The sequence below is a fragment of the Jaculus jaculus genome, chromosome 9, assembly GCF_020740685.1.
Source record: "Jaculus jaculus isolate mJacJac1 chromosome 9, mJacJac1.mat.Y.cur, whole genome shotgun sequence".
NCBI lineage: Eukaryota > Metazoa > Chordata > Mammalia > Rodentia > Dipodidae > Jaculus > Jaculus jaculus.
The window spans coordinates 68,763,395-68,779,665 of record NC_059110.1 but is presented as its reverse complement, the minus strand read 5'-3'; positions in this window follow the sequence as shown (position 1 = coordinate 68,779,665).

The window sequence follows — 16,271 nt, the reverse complement described above, 5'->3', positions numbered from 1 at the left end:
TGTACTAAGAATGACTTCTGTCTATACTTTAGAGGTCAGTAGGAGGCAGTTTCATAAACACAGGAAAAGATTCTCCAAACAGAAGAAATGAGGGCAAAGGTCCCAGGGCAGAAACATGCCTGGTATGGTCAAGAGATGACAATTATCTCAGTGTGATTGGAACAGAGAGTAGTAGAAGAAATAAATAAGAGGAGATCAGGCTGCTGGATTTTGTTTTTGGATTTAAGGGCTTTATAATACTGATTGGGCATTAGACCTACTCTTGTTCCTTATATGCCCTATGTTTTTATCAAACCCACCTCAATTTACATGAATATATTTGAACATATTATAGTGAAATGAAATGAAAATGAACTGATTTTTTTCTGTTAAAATCTCCTGAACCACACACTTATATTTGAAATTCCACCTTGACCCTCCTACGCAGGTATAGCAAAATTTATGTGCCTCACAATGGTTTGAGAGGAAGCATCACAGGCAAAACTAAGTAATGTTCTTTTCTATGAGAAGGGAGAGGAAGTTTGGGTCATTTTTCTATGAGAGGGGAAAGAAGTTTGGGTTATTTTATTATGAGAAGGGAGAGGAACTTTGTGTCACCAATACTTAATCATGACTCCCAATATATCAGTGATTAATGTCAGCTCCCAATGCAATGGGAGATCAGCCTCACTTTCCCCAAATATTTCATGCCACTCTGGAGCTTGTTGCTTTCTAAGATGAGTTTAAGGTCAAAAAGATAACGGAGTAGCTTCTTCTCTATCCCCTAAATGGAATTAAACACTGAGGCTTAAGATGCAGGACAATTAGTACATTTTAAAAATCATCTTAATATCTAAATAGCGTGAGTTTAAATTATATCATTTACTATAGCTATAAAGGAACCAGTAGTAGAAAAAGTGAATGAGCAAATGCCAAAAACTGAATGTTGAAATGAAACTGAATGTTCAATATATGGAAAATAATGAATTGGCACAGTAATAAAATTGCTGAGACCAAAATACCAGGCATCACCACCTTAAGGAAGAATTTATTCCTTGCTCATGGTTCCAAAGGGTCTTACTATTTCTGCCTGTGGTGCAGAGTTTCTTCTCCACACTGTGCACAGAAAATCACTTTTTTTTTTTTACTTAATTGAACAAGTTGTAACTTGGATTTGGACCATGAAACCTTAATTTTTCCATATGGATCATGAGTAGATGGGCTTTGAAAATATTAAAAAACTAACTTCTTAAATTGTCTGTGTGAAGTTGTATAAAATTTACTTTTTAGCATCATATACACATTTAAAATGCAAAAATAATGAAACAATAATATCAGACAAAAGAACTTTTATTCTGTGTACTTTTGCACAAGATAAGGTTTCATTCTGAAAACCAGAATACAGCCTAAAGTTATCTCATTGTGTAATTGGAGAAACAGAAATTTAGTGTACTGAGACTATTAATCTTAAGAAAAGTGAGGCTGTATGTTTAGATTTGAGTACTGAATATTTTTGCTTTGCTGAATAAAATAAAATTAGCATCATATATACTAGGGAAACTGGCTGATGAAACTTCTCATGTCCAATGTCTAAAATCCACTGTCAGTTTTACATCCTTTGTACCTCCTCGCCAATGGTTAGCATTTGACAGCTTTACCCGATGCTTCTGTAGCAGCCTTTACATGCAGTGCTCTCCTGATGCTTTCTAAAGTGAGAGTTCACATAATGCATGAGGAAACTGGATTTTCCTCAGTTTGTTGTTTCCTTAGGTTTATACCAGTTGGAATTTGAATGCAAACTCTAAGTACCTCATCAAAGAAAAAAAAACGTAAAGACATATACATGCAGTGTCGCTGTGGTAGAAAGACTGGTAAAGGTAATTCTAATTCTTTTAAGTTGTTATTGTTTGGATATGAAAAATCATCCCAAAGAGGTTCATGTTTTGAAATCATGGTCCCCAGAAGGTGGCACTGTTGAGGAGTAACTAGATGATAATTGGGCTAGCTTTGTCAATGGACTAACCTATCGATGAGTTCATAGCTGTATGGAATATTGGGAGGTAGGCTTATCTGGTAGAAGCAGGTTCCAAGGGAGAGGCCATGGAATGTTATATCTTGTCCCCAGACTCTTCCTTTGCTTTACTCCTTCTGCTTCCTGGTCACCATAAGGTAAGCATGCTCCCCTGTCCCAGGCTGTGCCCTGCCATGACCAAGAAACACTAGAGCCAATGACTATTGACTAAACCACCTGAAACTATAAGCAAAAATAAATTCTTCCTCTTAGGTTGATTTCTCACTGTTATCTTGATATAGCAAAGGAAACCTGAGTAACATTGCAGTCCCCCTAGGACACAAGTTATTTCAAAATTAAAAGCAGCTTAACATAATGCAATAAGCATTCTCACCAACTCTCAGGAGGCAGATGCCAGAGGATTACTGCAAGTTTGAGGCCAGCCTAGGCCACTCAGCAAATTCCAGGATAGCCAGGGCTATATCATGAGACATTGGCAAAACAAAACATAACAAAACAAAAAACCAAGCCAACGCAAACTCAAGTCCTTTCATGTGTAGTTTCCAGCCTGGCTCTTCTGAAAAGCTCCATCTTGCCCTATGCTTCTATATGTAGCAGCTTTATTGGAAAATGTAACTTCCTAAAAGATGCACTTGTTAAGTCAACGTCTGCATATATAGGTGTGGCTATGTTTCTTCTCCACAGGTCCTTGATCTCATTCCTATTTCTCCAATTCTTTATACCTGCAAGGACTGCTGACTTTGGACACCCCTGCTAGTGCCGCATACTCTGGGAATGCTGGGCACCTCTCTCACCTAACTATGGTAAGTACTAGCTTCTAGTGACACACTGCAGCCATGCTGCTTGTTGTGGGCTCAGAGCCTTACTGGGGATGGATCTGACAAACAGATAAGTGGGATTCCAGTCCAGGCAGCATCCAATAATAGTAACTGAACATTTCTGAAAATAATAAGGGATAGAGAAAATTATGATTGCTCAAATTATCTTGGTACCCCTACAGCCATATGTAGTCCAACCTGTGCCAGGTATTTTGTGGGGGAATGAGGTATGAACTATATTAAATCCATTAAATTTTACAACAGTCCTAGGTGCAGATACTGTTGTTAGCCTCGGTTTATAGATGAGAAAGCTGAGGCACAAACAGGGTGTTGCAGTCAGGTTCGCATTGCTGGCAGAAATCACCCAACCAAGAGCAGCTTGTGGGAAAAAGAAATTTATTTTGGCTCACAGGCTCAAGGGAAAGCTCCACAATGGCAGGGGAAAAGATGGCATGAGCAGAGGGTGGACGTCACCCCCTGGCCAACATAAGGTGGACAAGAGCAACAGGGAGTGTGCCAAACACTGGTAAGGGGAAACTGAGTATCATACCCATAAGCCCGCCCTCAACAATACACTCCCTCCAGGAGGCATTCATTCCCAAATCTCCATCAGCTTGGAACCTAGCATTCAGAACACCTACGTTTATGGGGGACACCTGAATCAAACCACCACATAGGTTAAGTAACTTGTCCAAAAGGACGCACTTAGGATCTGTCATATTTCTTATGGGAGAATACCATAGTATGCTAAGAAATGCTTCAAAAGCCTCTTAGGAAAGTCCCAAAGTTCATGCCCATCCTCATTTCCATGTGTCATGCTTTCAACACAAGATGTTTATTGACCTTTCCACTGAGGACTGTCAGAGAAGACAGTAGCAGGGAATCTCTGCTTGGCTGAAGATATCTACATTCTGTAGCTCTCCTTGCTTATGAGGGACAAGGAAGAGAGTCAGCGCACAGCTCTGTGGCCAGTGTCTTCCTGCGTCCTTCCCCCAGGCAGCTCTTAATCTCACCTCCAAATAAGTGTGAACAAATGGTCCAAGAAGTCAAGTGTGAAGGGACAGCAATGTATTGGTCTGCTCAGGGTGTTACATTATTATCCTACATGAAAAGCCCATAAATATTTGTCAGAAATAGGTTAGATTGAGTGCGTTTTAATGGAGCTTGGTTCCTGAAATAATTTTTAAAAAGAAATAAGGATGGAAGTCTCAGAGCTAAAGCACCCCAGACACCATCATGCAATGGTGGATGGTACCTTCCTCCTTTATCCATGAGCACAACTGCCCAGGAATTGTAACAAATTTTCTTTTCTTACTTTTGCCCTGATGGGAGAGGACCTGGAAGGGGGCTATACTGTCCTATGCCACCAGGGACTTGCTAAAATGCTGGACATTTTTTCTCTTTCAACAAAATATAAATTCTGGGGCTGGAGAGATGGCTTGGCAGTTAAGATATTTGCCTGCAAAGCCAAAGGACCCAGGTTTGATTCCCCAGGACCCATGTAAGCCAGATGCACAAGGTGGCGCATGCATCTAGAGTTCATTTGCAGCAGTTGAAGGCCCTGGCATGCCCATTCTTTCCCTCCCACCCCTTTGCCTTTTTCACCATGTCTCTCTCAAATAAAAATGAAATTTAAAAAGTACAAATCCTCCATATCAGGACTCACGTAGAAATTTGCATACTTGGAGCTAAGGTAAGCATTATTAGTGAGAGGATACATTATGAGGTGAGATGGTCATGGTGGCACATACCTACAATCTGAGCTCTGAGGGGGCAGGAAGACTGGGAATTCAAGGCTAGCCTTGTTTATACAGGGAGACCATATCTCAAGGATAAAGAAGACAGATACTGTACAGATGGAAATTAATGCTAGGAAAAATCTCCCTCACCTGCATAAAGGAACTTGGTTCAGGAAAATAATGATATGCTTTACAGAAAGCCTGTCCTCAAAACTTTACATATGTGTGTGAGGAATGTGTTACAACCACATTGTCCATGGCTAGCCCTGTCCTAGCACTCATCCTACTGCCAACCCTGTTCCAATCTATCCTACTTTTTTGCTTAATGCCTTAAAAACCTTTTCTAAAGTCCTGTTTCTGTTTAGGAAACTACCATGAATACCTATTGACTCTTCAATATGAAACCCATATTTCCAATCAGCTTAACTTTGATCCCTAGACAGAAGGTATGTGTTAGTCTCATCAGAGCCAGCTCAGACATTGGTGGAGTTGCCTGTAATATGGTGTGCCTGTAAGATGGTGTGGCGTCTGGGGTTGCAGGACAGACCCCTTGACAACACTTGAATATGGTTCACTGCCACAGTATTGCCATTAAGTTCAGAGTGTATTCTGTGGAGGACATATGCATTTCAAACTTATCAATTTATACTTCCATGTGAAGAATTTTTGTGTTTCTTTTTCATTTTGTTTTGAGACAGGGTTTGCTATATAGCCCAAGCTGACTTCGTACTTGAGGCTATCTTATGCCTTAGCCTCCTGAGTGCTTGGATTACAAACATGTGCCCCCATGCATGCTCAGGTAAGTATTTTCTTGAGGACTGATATGAAAGTGGATACCTGAAAAGCATGATAGTGCTTAGAGTAAATGAAAGAGCTGTTGTATACCATTGGATGGTTTTTGGTATGTGTGTGTTTTCAGAGTTGATAAGGATGCACATCAACTTATTTTTCAAAAAATATTGAATGATGACCACCTCAATATATTTTATATCTATAGAGATATTTGCCAAGATTGTTCATATAGAATATCTGGAAAAGTCCAGCCGGACATTTAGGACACTTTTAGGTAGGTTATCTTTGCCTAGCAGTTCTAGAGACAAAGAGGAAAATAAATATCTTTAAGAATATAGTCCAACCTCCCCATCATCCATTTCTATGTTTTCTTCCCAGGGGAGTGTCCCATGCTGGTTCCTCAAAATCAAATCCCTCTGCCTTGGTATTTCTTGGGACATTAGTTCAGTAAGCTCTGTTAGGTTTTCCTGTCCTGTAATCAGTTTTATTTTAAGTAAAAACAATCTTTGCTTCCTGAAACTGTGTTGGTTTCACTCTACTTATAATTTACAGTGGGTGTAACATTTCAAACATGCAGGCAGGCAAAGGTGTGATTTTTCTAAAACTAAACTTAATGTAGCTTGTAAGAGCCTATTTCTACTAGTTGGCAAAACTTCATAAAAATTAGAAGTTGCTAATTTCAATTGAACATTTTGTGTCTTACTTCACCTGCTGAATTAATCCAGGAGCTTCTCTATTTTGCTATTTTTCACTTTGATTACATTCTAAGGTGGCTGACTTATTGTGATTTTTCATCCCAGATGATGGAGATTTAGGAAACAATGCCTCCTGGAGGTGGTGTATTGTTGGGGGCAAGCTTATGGGTATTATAGCCAGTTTCCCCTTTCTAGTGTTTGGTACATTCTCCTCTTGCTATTGTCCACTTTATGTTGGCCAAGGGGTGATGTTCACCTCTGCTCATGCTATTGTTTTCCCCTGCATCATGGTGTTTCCCCTCAAGCCTATAAGCCAAAATAAACCTTTTTTTCCCCACAAGCTGCTCTTGGTCATGTGACTTCTTCCATCAATGCTGACTGCAACAGTAAAGTTGGTACTGAGAATGGCATTGCTGCTAGACATCTGACTGTGTGGCTTTGGCCTTTTGGAGCTGATTTTCAGGAGGAATGTGGAAGGATTTGAAACCTTGGCCTAAGAGAGGCCTTTCAGTGCTGTGAGTACAGCTTGATGGACTATTATAGTCAGAGTTAAGGATGTGAATGCAGTTAAGAACTATGGACTGTGAAGTTTGGCTTATGATGGTGAGAAAGAGCTTTGCTTAGACTGGGATAGAAGCAGTTTGTGTGAGATGCTTGCTGTTATGCCCATGACCTGAGAATTCTTACAGCATTGCATTATGCAGAAATGGACTGGTGTGAGCAGTGGGATATGGCACATAAGTGAAATCATTGGGCTGAAACTTCTGTCAGTTTAGCTGCAGAGATTTCATGAGAGATTTCAACTATTGAGAATGAGCCAGCTGACCTACATTGGGACAACAGAAAGAATTTAGACTCTTTTGAAGGGGCTTGAATGCTGAAGGAATGTCCTGTCCTTCAAAGTCTGCTGTATTCCCCCCTGCATTAAAAAATTGGCACCCCACCTGATATTATGGAGCAAGAAATTCAGGAAAGAGAGAAAGTCATTGGATTTGCAACACCATCTCATGTTTTGGAAATGGCTGTGGAAAGTGAGAAGCAGGTTTGCCTGACATCTGCATTAAGGCCCAGTTGAGCCATGATTATGAACCATGAATTGCAGTGAAGACCCAATGGAGATGCCAGGACCATGAGATGACTGCTAAGAAAGGCTTCTGACCTTGAATGAAGTTTTCTAGGACTGTGGATGGAACTCCAGAGACTTATTGCTGGTTAGACTTATTGGACTTGGATACTTGTTACTGGCTACAGTTGTTGGACTTGGAACTACAGGGTTTGAGGTTTATCCTGTTTAAATCTCGTGAGAAAGATCTTTGCTTGGACTGGGCTAGCAGTTTATGTGAGAAGCTTGCTCTTGTTCCCATGTTCTGAGAAGTTGTGCAGGGTTGCTTTGCGTAGAAATGAACTGGTGTGTGCAGAGAGACATGGCACAGAAAGAAAAATCTTTGGGTGAACTGTTGCCCATTCAGCTGCAACTGAGAGATTACAACCTATGAGACTGGGCTAGCTGACCTGCGCTGGGGCAACAAGAAGAATGTAGACTCTTTTGAAGGGGCCTGAGTGCTCAAGGAGTCCTGTTCTTCAAAGTCTGCTTAATTCCCCCTGGATTAACAAATTGGCACCCTACCTGGTATTGTAGAGTATAAGAAATGCTGGAAAGAGGGTCATTGAGTTTGCAACATGGTCTTGTGTTTTAGAAATGGCCATGGGCAGTGTGAAGCGGGTTTGCTAGTTGCCTGCATAGAGACCCCATGGGGCCATGAGGATGAACCGTGGTTTGCAGTGGAGACCCAGTGGAGATGCCGGGACCATGAGATGGCTGCCAAGGAGCTGCTGGCCCCAATGAAGTTCCCAGGACTGTGAGTAGCCTAGCTGGAGGGGCGAAATTGGAATGCCTGAGACTTGTTGCTGGTTAGAATTATCAGACTTGAAGATTTGTCACTGGTTAGAGTTGCTGGACTTGAAGCTAGAGTTTAATATTTTCCCTGGTTTTTTAAATCTTGTATTGGTTGAATGTTTCTTTGCTATGCCCAATGCCATCTTTTGCAGTGTGAATATTTATTCTGTGCCATTATGGGTTTTTTGAGGTTATTTTTTGGTATTATGGCTCAGTTAAAAGATCTTGAACTATGGGGATGAACATCATTGGGATTGATAAAAATCTATGGGGACTTTTAAAGTCAGACTAAATGCATTGTATTTTACATCATGCATGGATATCAGTTTATGGGGGCCAGGGGCGGAATGTGGTGGTTTGATTCAGGTGTCCCCCATAAACTTAGGTGTTCTGAATGCTAGGTTCCCAGCTGATGGATATTTGGGAATTAATGCCTCCTGGAGGGAGTGTATTGTTGGGGGCTGGCTTAAGGGCTTTATAGCCAGTTTCCCCATGCCAGTGTTTGGCACACCCTCCTGTTACTGTGGTCCACCTTATGTTGGCCAGGGGGTGATGTCCACCCTCTGCTCATGCCATCGTTTTCCCCTGCCATTGTGGAGCTTCCCCTCAAGCCTGTAAGCCAAAATAAATCTCTTTTTCCCAGAAGCTACTCTTGTTGGGTGATTTCTACCAGCAATGCGAACCGGACTGCAACAGTTTTTGCAGTGTTGAATGTTTATTCTGTGCCCTTATAGGTTTGGGTAGGATTTTGGTGTTTTGGTTTTTGGTTTTTGTGGGTTTTTTTTTTTTTCAATGACCTGATTTATTAGAAATTTATTTTTTCGCCCCCCCTTTTTTTTTGGTATTATGTCTCAGTTTAAACACCTTGGATTATGGGGAGGTTTGAAAATCATTAGGACTGATAAAAATGTGGGGACTTTTAAAGTTGGACTGAATGCACTGCATTTTACATCATGGATGGTTATCAGTTTATGGGGGCCAAGGGTGGAATGTGGTGGTTTGATTCAGGTGTCCCCCATAAACTTAGGTGTTCTAAATGCTAGGTTCCCAGCTGGCGGATATTTGGGAATTAATGCCTCCTGGAGGCAGTGTGTTGTTGGGGGCAAGCTTATGGGTATTATAGCCAGTTTCCCCTTACCAGTGTTTGGCACACCCTCCTGTTGCTATCGTACACCTTATGTTGGCCAGGGGGTGATGTCCACCCTCTGCTCAGGCCAAAATTTTTCCTCAAGTTTGTATGCCAAAATAAACTCTTTTTTTGTTCCACAAGCTGCTCTTGGTCGGGTGATTTCTTCCAGCAATGCAAACCTGACTGCAACAAATGTAAACTTGTTAGAAATCAAGAAACCTGCTCTTTAAGGTCACAATTCATTTTGTTTCTCAAATAAGAACATGGTCATGCCCTTACCTGATATTGGTTTGGGGAGCATGAAAAAGTATGTGGAATGGGTCATGAAGTACACATGGTTCCAGAAGCTGCTGCTGAGACATGGTATGATACAGGGCATGATGATCCTGATAAAGAGGTCAGTGAAGCAATTAGAAGATGGACTATGGTTTGTATGGAGACTCAAAGATGTTTTGGATATAAGAGGACTGTACAAGGGCTACCATGGAGCACTGTTGGCTCAGGATAGAAGTCTTCCCTGGCTACTCAGCCCAGCTAGAGGGGCAGAATGGGAAAATCAAGACTCTTCATTGGTCACTGCTTATGGATATAAGACTTTATGTTTGTCTAATGGTTGTTGAGTTTGCATTGCTTTAGTCTTTCCTATAAACTTATAGCAATTGCAATGTTTACTTCCTGCTATTATATATTGGAAGTACAACTTGTTTTGATTTTGCAGTACTCGCAATTAAGGGACATTTAACAAAGACTATGGGACCTCTGGACTACATACAATTTGCAATGTGAGATGGTTATGAATCTATTAGGGGCCAGGGGCAGAATGTGATACTTCAAATCTATATCTCTCATAGAGTCAGGCATTATTCAAATTGAGTTTGTAGTTTGTTCTGCTAGCAGTTAGACTCCCGCTCCAGAGGTGACATATCAGTAGAAGCAGATCTGGATCACAGATTAAAAGCATGCAGAGTGCCTGAACTCTGCCTGAAGTTCTCAGAGTATGCTTGCTCACAATGCTGGTGGTGGCTTTTTATCTGTGTGTGGATTTTGTAAAGGGTTCCAGCTTCTTCTGCCATTATTGAATGGATTTGTAAGTCTGAAATAAATGCCATATCATCCATAAATGGTGTCTACTTTGGAAGTTCATCCCAGCAGCATAGAGCTGATTATGATACCATATCATGTGAAATAGGCCAAAACACCCACATCAGCCTGAAATTATACTTACTAATTAATGATTCAGTGTCTCAACTTATGTGGAATGTTTTTAGGAATTTGATGAAAATATGTGAACTTAATTTAGTGACAATCTGAGTGGTTTTTTAGTTGACAACTTCCATAATTGTAAACAACATTCCATGGTAATTCCCTCCCTCCCCCCATTTTCCCCTTTGAAACTCCACTCTCCATTATATCCTCTCCCCCTGCTAACAATTTTAGGAAATATCTTCAAGTTGCCATGCTGTGAAGTATGATTAGTACTGTAATAAAACATTGTAATTATGATTTTATTTATTTATTTATATTTTTATAAGTTTACATATTAGCAATCTTAAACAGTAATACTAGCTTAATCAGTCAGTAGCCTGTAATAGTTTTCACAGAATATATTCACAATGAGAATGACAATTAGCATAGATATTATAGTTAATCTTAATAAATCAAAGAAGCCATAAGTATTTTATTAAGCCAAAAGTATTATACTACTCCAATGTGTATCACTTAGCTTCGTTTTGATTGGATAAAATACCAAACCCAAAGCAGCTTATGGGAGAAAAAGGGTTTTTTTTTTTTTTTTTTTTTTTTGGCTTACAGTTTCAAGGGGAAGCTCCATCATGATGGAGAAAAGCAATGGGCTCACAATATCACAATACACAGAAGATGGAGGACAGAAAGTGATCTGGCTCTTAACACACAGTCTGAACCCAAGGACCACCCGTGACACACCTCCTCCAGCAGGGCACCACTGGCTGGGGATTAAGTAGGAAGCTAAAATACAAACACTTGAGGCTATGGGGAACATTTACATTCAAACCACCACACTATGTAACAAAATTTATCTATATTACACACATTTTAATTCTTAAAGCATAGCCATATTAATTTATATACAGATAATTTCTTAGTAGAGCACATTAAGAATATTTGAGGGCTGGAGAGATGGCTTAGCGGTTAAGCGCTTGCCTGTGAAGCCTAAGGACCCCGGTTCGAGGCTCGGTTCCCCAGGTCCCACGTTAGCCAGATGCACAAGGGGGCGCACGCGTCTGGAGTTCGTTTGCAGAGGCTGGAAGCCCTGGCGCGCCCATTCTCTCTCTCTCCCTCTATCTGTCTTTCTCTCAGTGTCTGTCTCTCTCAAATAAATAAATAAAAATTTAAAAAAAAAGAATATTTGAGACTCAAGTCCCTAACTTTCAGGAATTTTAGGAATATTCATCTTACATAAATCCTCATTTATCTCTAAATCCCTAAGAGTAGAGCTCCTTTATGAGATATTATAATGTAGTCTAGTAATAGCATACTGAAATAGAGAAATAATAAGCAATTCATAAAACAAGAAGCAAGGACTTTCAGAGTTACAGATGCATAAATATGCATACACAGAAAGCTTCTAGCTTCAGTTTTTAAGTTTCAGCCATGGGTCATGTGTAAACACCTAATTATAAAACTCACTAGGGTCCAAAGTTCTGTCTTCATGGTGAGTATGAATCCTCAATTTTATTTGAACTAGGTACAGACATGCTCAAAGACTAATAAGCCAGGTTGTCTGTGACTCTCATACCAGAAAGTCAGAATCTCTTTGAACCATTAATCCATGTATAGAGACTCCCACGTGACCACACCACAGATTCAAAGTAAAACAGAACCAGAAATCAAATTAAGCATTCATAAAGAATGTCATGTCCTTGCCACAGAACCAGAGGACATGGGTCCAAAGCACACATTGAAGCACAGTGACAGAAAGTGACTAAGAGCCCTCTTTGCATCTGTGCAATAATTAGGAATATGAGAAGCCAAGGTGTGATCATATACAAGCCATGGAACCAAAAGCGGAAAAGATAAATGTGTTATACAACTAGATGATTTTATTAAGCTATTGCAACAGGAAGAGCCTTAAGAATTGCGCAAAGCTTAAAGAAGGGGAGAAAACCTAGAGTTTTTATTTTATTCATTTTATTTATTTATTTTTTATTTATTTGCAAGCAGAAAAAAGGAGGGGAAAGAGGAGAGAAAGACACAGGCCAACCAAAGGGGTGCCCATCCATCCCCATGAGCGTGTATTCCTGCTGCTTTCCAAACCAGGGGCTCTGGTGGCTGACCATGTTGATGATCCGTTTACAGGTGTGCCTTAAATTGGTCTCTGCAGGCTTCCGATTATACTTGAAAACGTCACAGAACACCACCTTGTTGGAATTCTTGATGAAAGGGTGGTGAAACATGGCAACTGGGAGGAGGTACATGTCACCATTGGAACCTTCAGACAGTAAAGTGCTAGGGCCATCAAAATTCCATTCCCTTAACTCTTCACGCATGGGTTCACAGTCCAGGGTGCGGGCATTGCAGCACAGCCCTTCTCCAGCATCATTGATCCAGATACACATGGCTTCAACCTTCTCGCCCCACCCTCACGCAGGCCCATGTACATTTGCTTGATGCCTTTGTTGAAGGTGGAACTTGCTGAGGTGGCCATGGTGGAAGGTTTCCTGGGCGGCTGCAGACGGGCTGGCTGGAAGGAAAGTGGGCAGGACAGGAGATACATGTGCAGTTCAGACTCTCCGCTCAAGTCTCATTCTCTGCTCTACCAATAAATCTTTTTTTTTAAATTTTTTACTTATTTATATGAGAGAAAGAGACAAAGAGGTAGAAAGAGAAAGAGAGACCGAGGATGAGAATGGGCTTGCCAGGGCATACTGCCACTGCAACAAACTCCAGATGCACGCACCACTTTGTGCATCTGCCTCTATGTTGGTAGTGGGGAATTGAACCCAGGCCACCAGGATATATAAGCAAGGGCCTTTAACTGCAGAGCCATCTCTCCAGCCCAGACAATAAATCTTACATGATAAATAGGGAAGATGTTCTTATTTTAGAATATATGATAACAGTGAGGTCCTTTGTGGTTACCTAGTTCTTAGAACATTGGAGAGCAATTGAGACCATTCCTTAATGGTCGCAATTCAAGATTTGAAATTCCCCATTAGTGACTTCTCACCTCCTAGGATATCTGGCGGTGGTATGCAGAGATTTGGTTGAAGGAACAGAGCTACACAGTCTGGTCAAGTCATTTAAAGGATTCTTATTGCACTGCCGCCCAAACAAAAATCACTTATGTATTCCATAAACTCCGTTGGACAGTTACTCAATTCTTCTTAATAATTCTCCTATTTCACAGATGTAAAAGATTTAACAATGTTTTTAAAGTATTTTATTTATTATTTAAATTTTTTTTTTCCATTCCAATATATAGTTTATTACATTTTGTTGTAGAGTTGCCTACAAAGTAGTTTTTTTTTTTAATTTATTAGTTTTCTTTTCAGTAAATACAGGCAGTTTGGTACCATTATTTAGGCTCATCTGTTACCTACCTCTTCCCATTAGACCCACCTTGTTAATGAAAATGGGTCGTGCATTGTGGAGTTAGCCCCCAGTTATTGGTATGATAAATGTCTCTGCAAATCATGACCCAACATGTGACTCTGACATTCTTTCCGCCCCCTCTTCCGCAAAATTTCCCTGAGCCATGTTGGGTTCATTTTTGGTCTGCTTCAGTGCTGAGGTGTTGGGGGCCTCTGAGGCTCTGGCTCTCTGATTTGGTAGGAGTTGATTTTTCTCTGTGTTGATCTCCTTCCCCTTTGTGCTGGTATCCGGTTCACAGGAAAACATCACCCTTGCTTATTTCGCCAGTTGTCCTTAGTTTCAGTTGGGCCCCTTTTGAAGTATGTTGGGGCAGCTCTCTTCTTAGGATCTGCATATATCTGAAAAGAGAAGCAGATTCTCCAAAGGAGAGTAAGTTAGCACCCAGGATATTGAGATAAGACTTACTTTTTTGATAGAGAGTATGGTAGGTTTAGGCCTTCTTATACCCCGTGATAGATGGTAACTTGATATTGTAGAGTGGCTTGTGTTTGGGTATGGTTCTGACTTGTTTCCCAGCTCCAGCTATGGGTCTATTACCACTGAGTGGATCAGTTAGCCAAATCAAGAGCAATTGATTCCTCACCATGGCTGTGTACCACTATTGCACTTGTGTGGGCATCACATCCGGTTATTTGTTGCTAATTAGGTTAAACAATGTGTTGCTTGGACAGATCTTGGTCATTTCCCCCAGTCGCCTATGTAGCACCTTCTGGCACTAGACACGCTGACTGTCTGGGGACTGACTCTTTCCTGGCTTCCAGCCATGTCATTCCATTTTATGTGTCAGCTGCATATGGAGTCTTCAGCAATAGGGTCTTACCACTGGCCTTTGGTGGGTCATCAAGTACTCTCACAGAAGTCTATCAATGTTTGGGGAAACCTTGTAGGTTTCTCTGATCAAAAGCTCATTGTGGATGGTAGGCCCAAGCTGGAAGTGGGGATTACAGGTCAGTGTCCACTAAGAAATTGAGGAAAAACATAACTAATATACAAGAGTTAGAGAGGAGAGAGATAGAGGGGAGAGGGGGAGAGGGAGGGAGGGTAGATGTAGGAGATTTAGGTCAATTTTGATCCTACACTCTCCAGTGTCATGTGGTTCAGGTATTTCCTGTAAGGGTCTAGTGAAGGTTCAGCCATTTGCTCTGTCTTTTAGGAAGTAGAATTTTATGGTACCATTGCCGTTTGGGTCCGGATTACTGTTTTCCACCCTTTGATTCCCTCCCCGCCCTCCCATCCATCTTATTGACTAGTCCATGAGGTGCTTGCTGGGTATGTAAGGCATCTTGGGCAGATTCAGGTTAGGTGTTGCAGATGAGTGAGACTATGTGCCGATTTTTTTTCTGTGATTGGGTTAGTTCGCTGAGAATGATTTGTTCCAGGTTCAACCATTTTTCCTCAAATTTCTTTATGTTGTTTTTTCTTACTGCTGTATAGAATTCCATTGTGTAGATATACCACATCTTTGTTATCCATTCTTCTAATGATGGACATCTGGGTTGATTCCAGCTTTTAGCTATTACAAATTGAGCTGCTACAAACATGGTTGAGCAAATCTCTCTGGCTTTTGGTTTGAAGGTTTTAGGGTACATGCCCAGTAATGGTATAACTGGGTCTGTTGGTATTTCTATAGCTAGCTTCTTCAGGAGTCTCCATATTGCTTTCCAAAGTGGTTGTACCATCCTGTATTCCCACCAACAGTGAATGAGTGTCCCTGCTTCTCCACATCCTCGCCAGCATTTATTTTCATTTGACCTTTTGATGTTGGCTATCCTTATTGGGGTAAGGTGGAATCTCATAGTTGTTTTAATTTGCATTTCTCTGATGATTAGGGATGATGAACATTTTCTTAGGTGTGTGTTTGCCATTTGTATCTCTTCCTCTGTTAATTGCCTGTTTAACTCTGTGCCCCATTTTGTGAGTGGGGTATTTGTCTTCTTATTGTTTAGACTTTTGAGTTCTTTGTAAATTCTAGAGATAAGGCCTCTATCAGTTGGATAACCTGCAAATATTTTCTCCCATTCTGTGGGTATTCTATTGGCTTTGCTTATTATATGCTTGTCTATAAAGAAACTCTTCATCTTCATATGATCCCAATGGTTGAGTGACTGTTTAAGAACTTGAGCCACTGGGGTTTTATTCAGGAAGTCTTTTTCCATTCCTATATCATGGAAAGTACATCCTAAATTTTCTTCCAGTAGTTTTCGAGTTTCTGGTCTTATGTTGAGGTCTTTGATCCATTTGGATTTGAGTGTTGTGCATGGTGAAATGTGTGGATCAAGTTTTAGTTTCCTGCATGTGGTTATCCAGTTTGTCCAGCACCATTTGTTGAAGATGCTATCTTTTTTCCAGTCTATATTGTTTGGGCCTTTGTCAAATATCAAGTAGCTATTGTTGCTTGGCCCAAAATCCGGGTCCTCAAGTCTATTCCATTGGCCTATACTCCAGTTTTTATGCCAGTACCATGCTGTTTTTCTTACTCTGGCTTTGTAATATAGCCTTATATGTGTATGGTGATGCCACCAGAGGTATTTCTTTTGCTGAGGATATGTTTGGATATG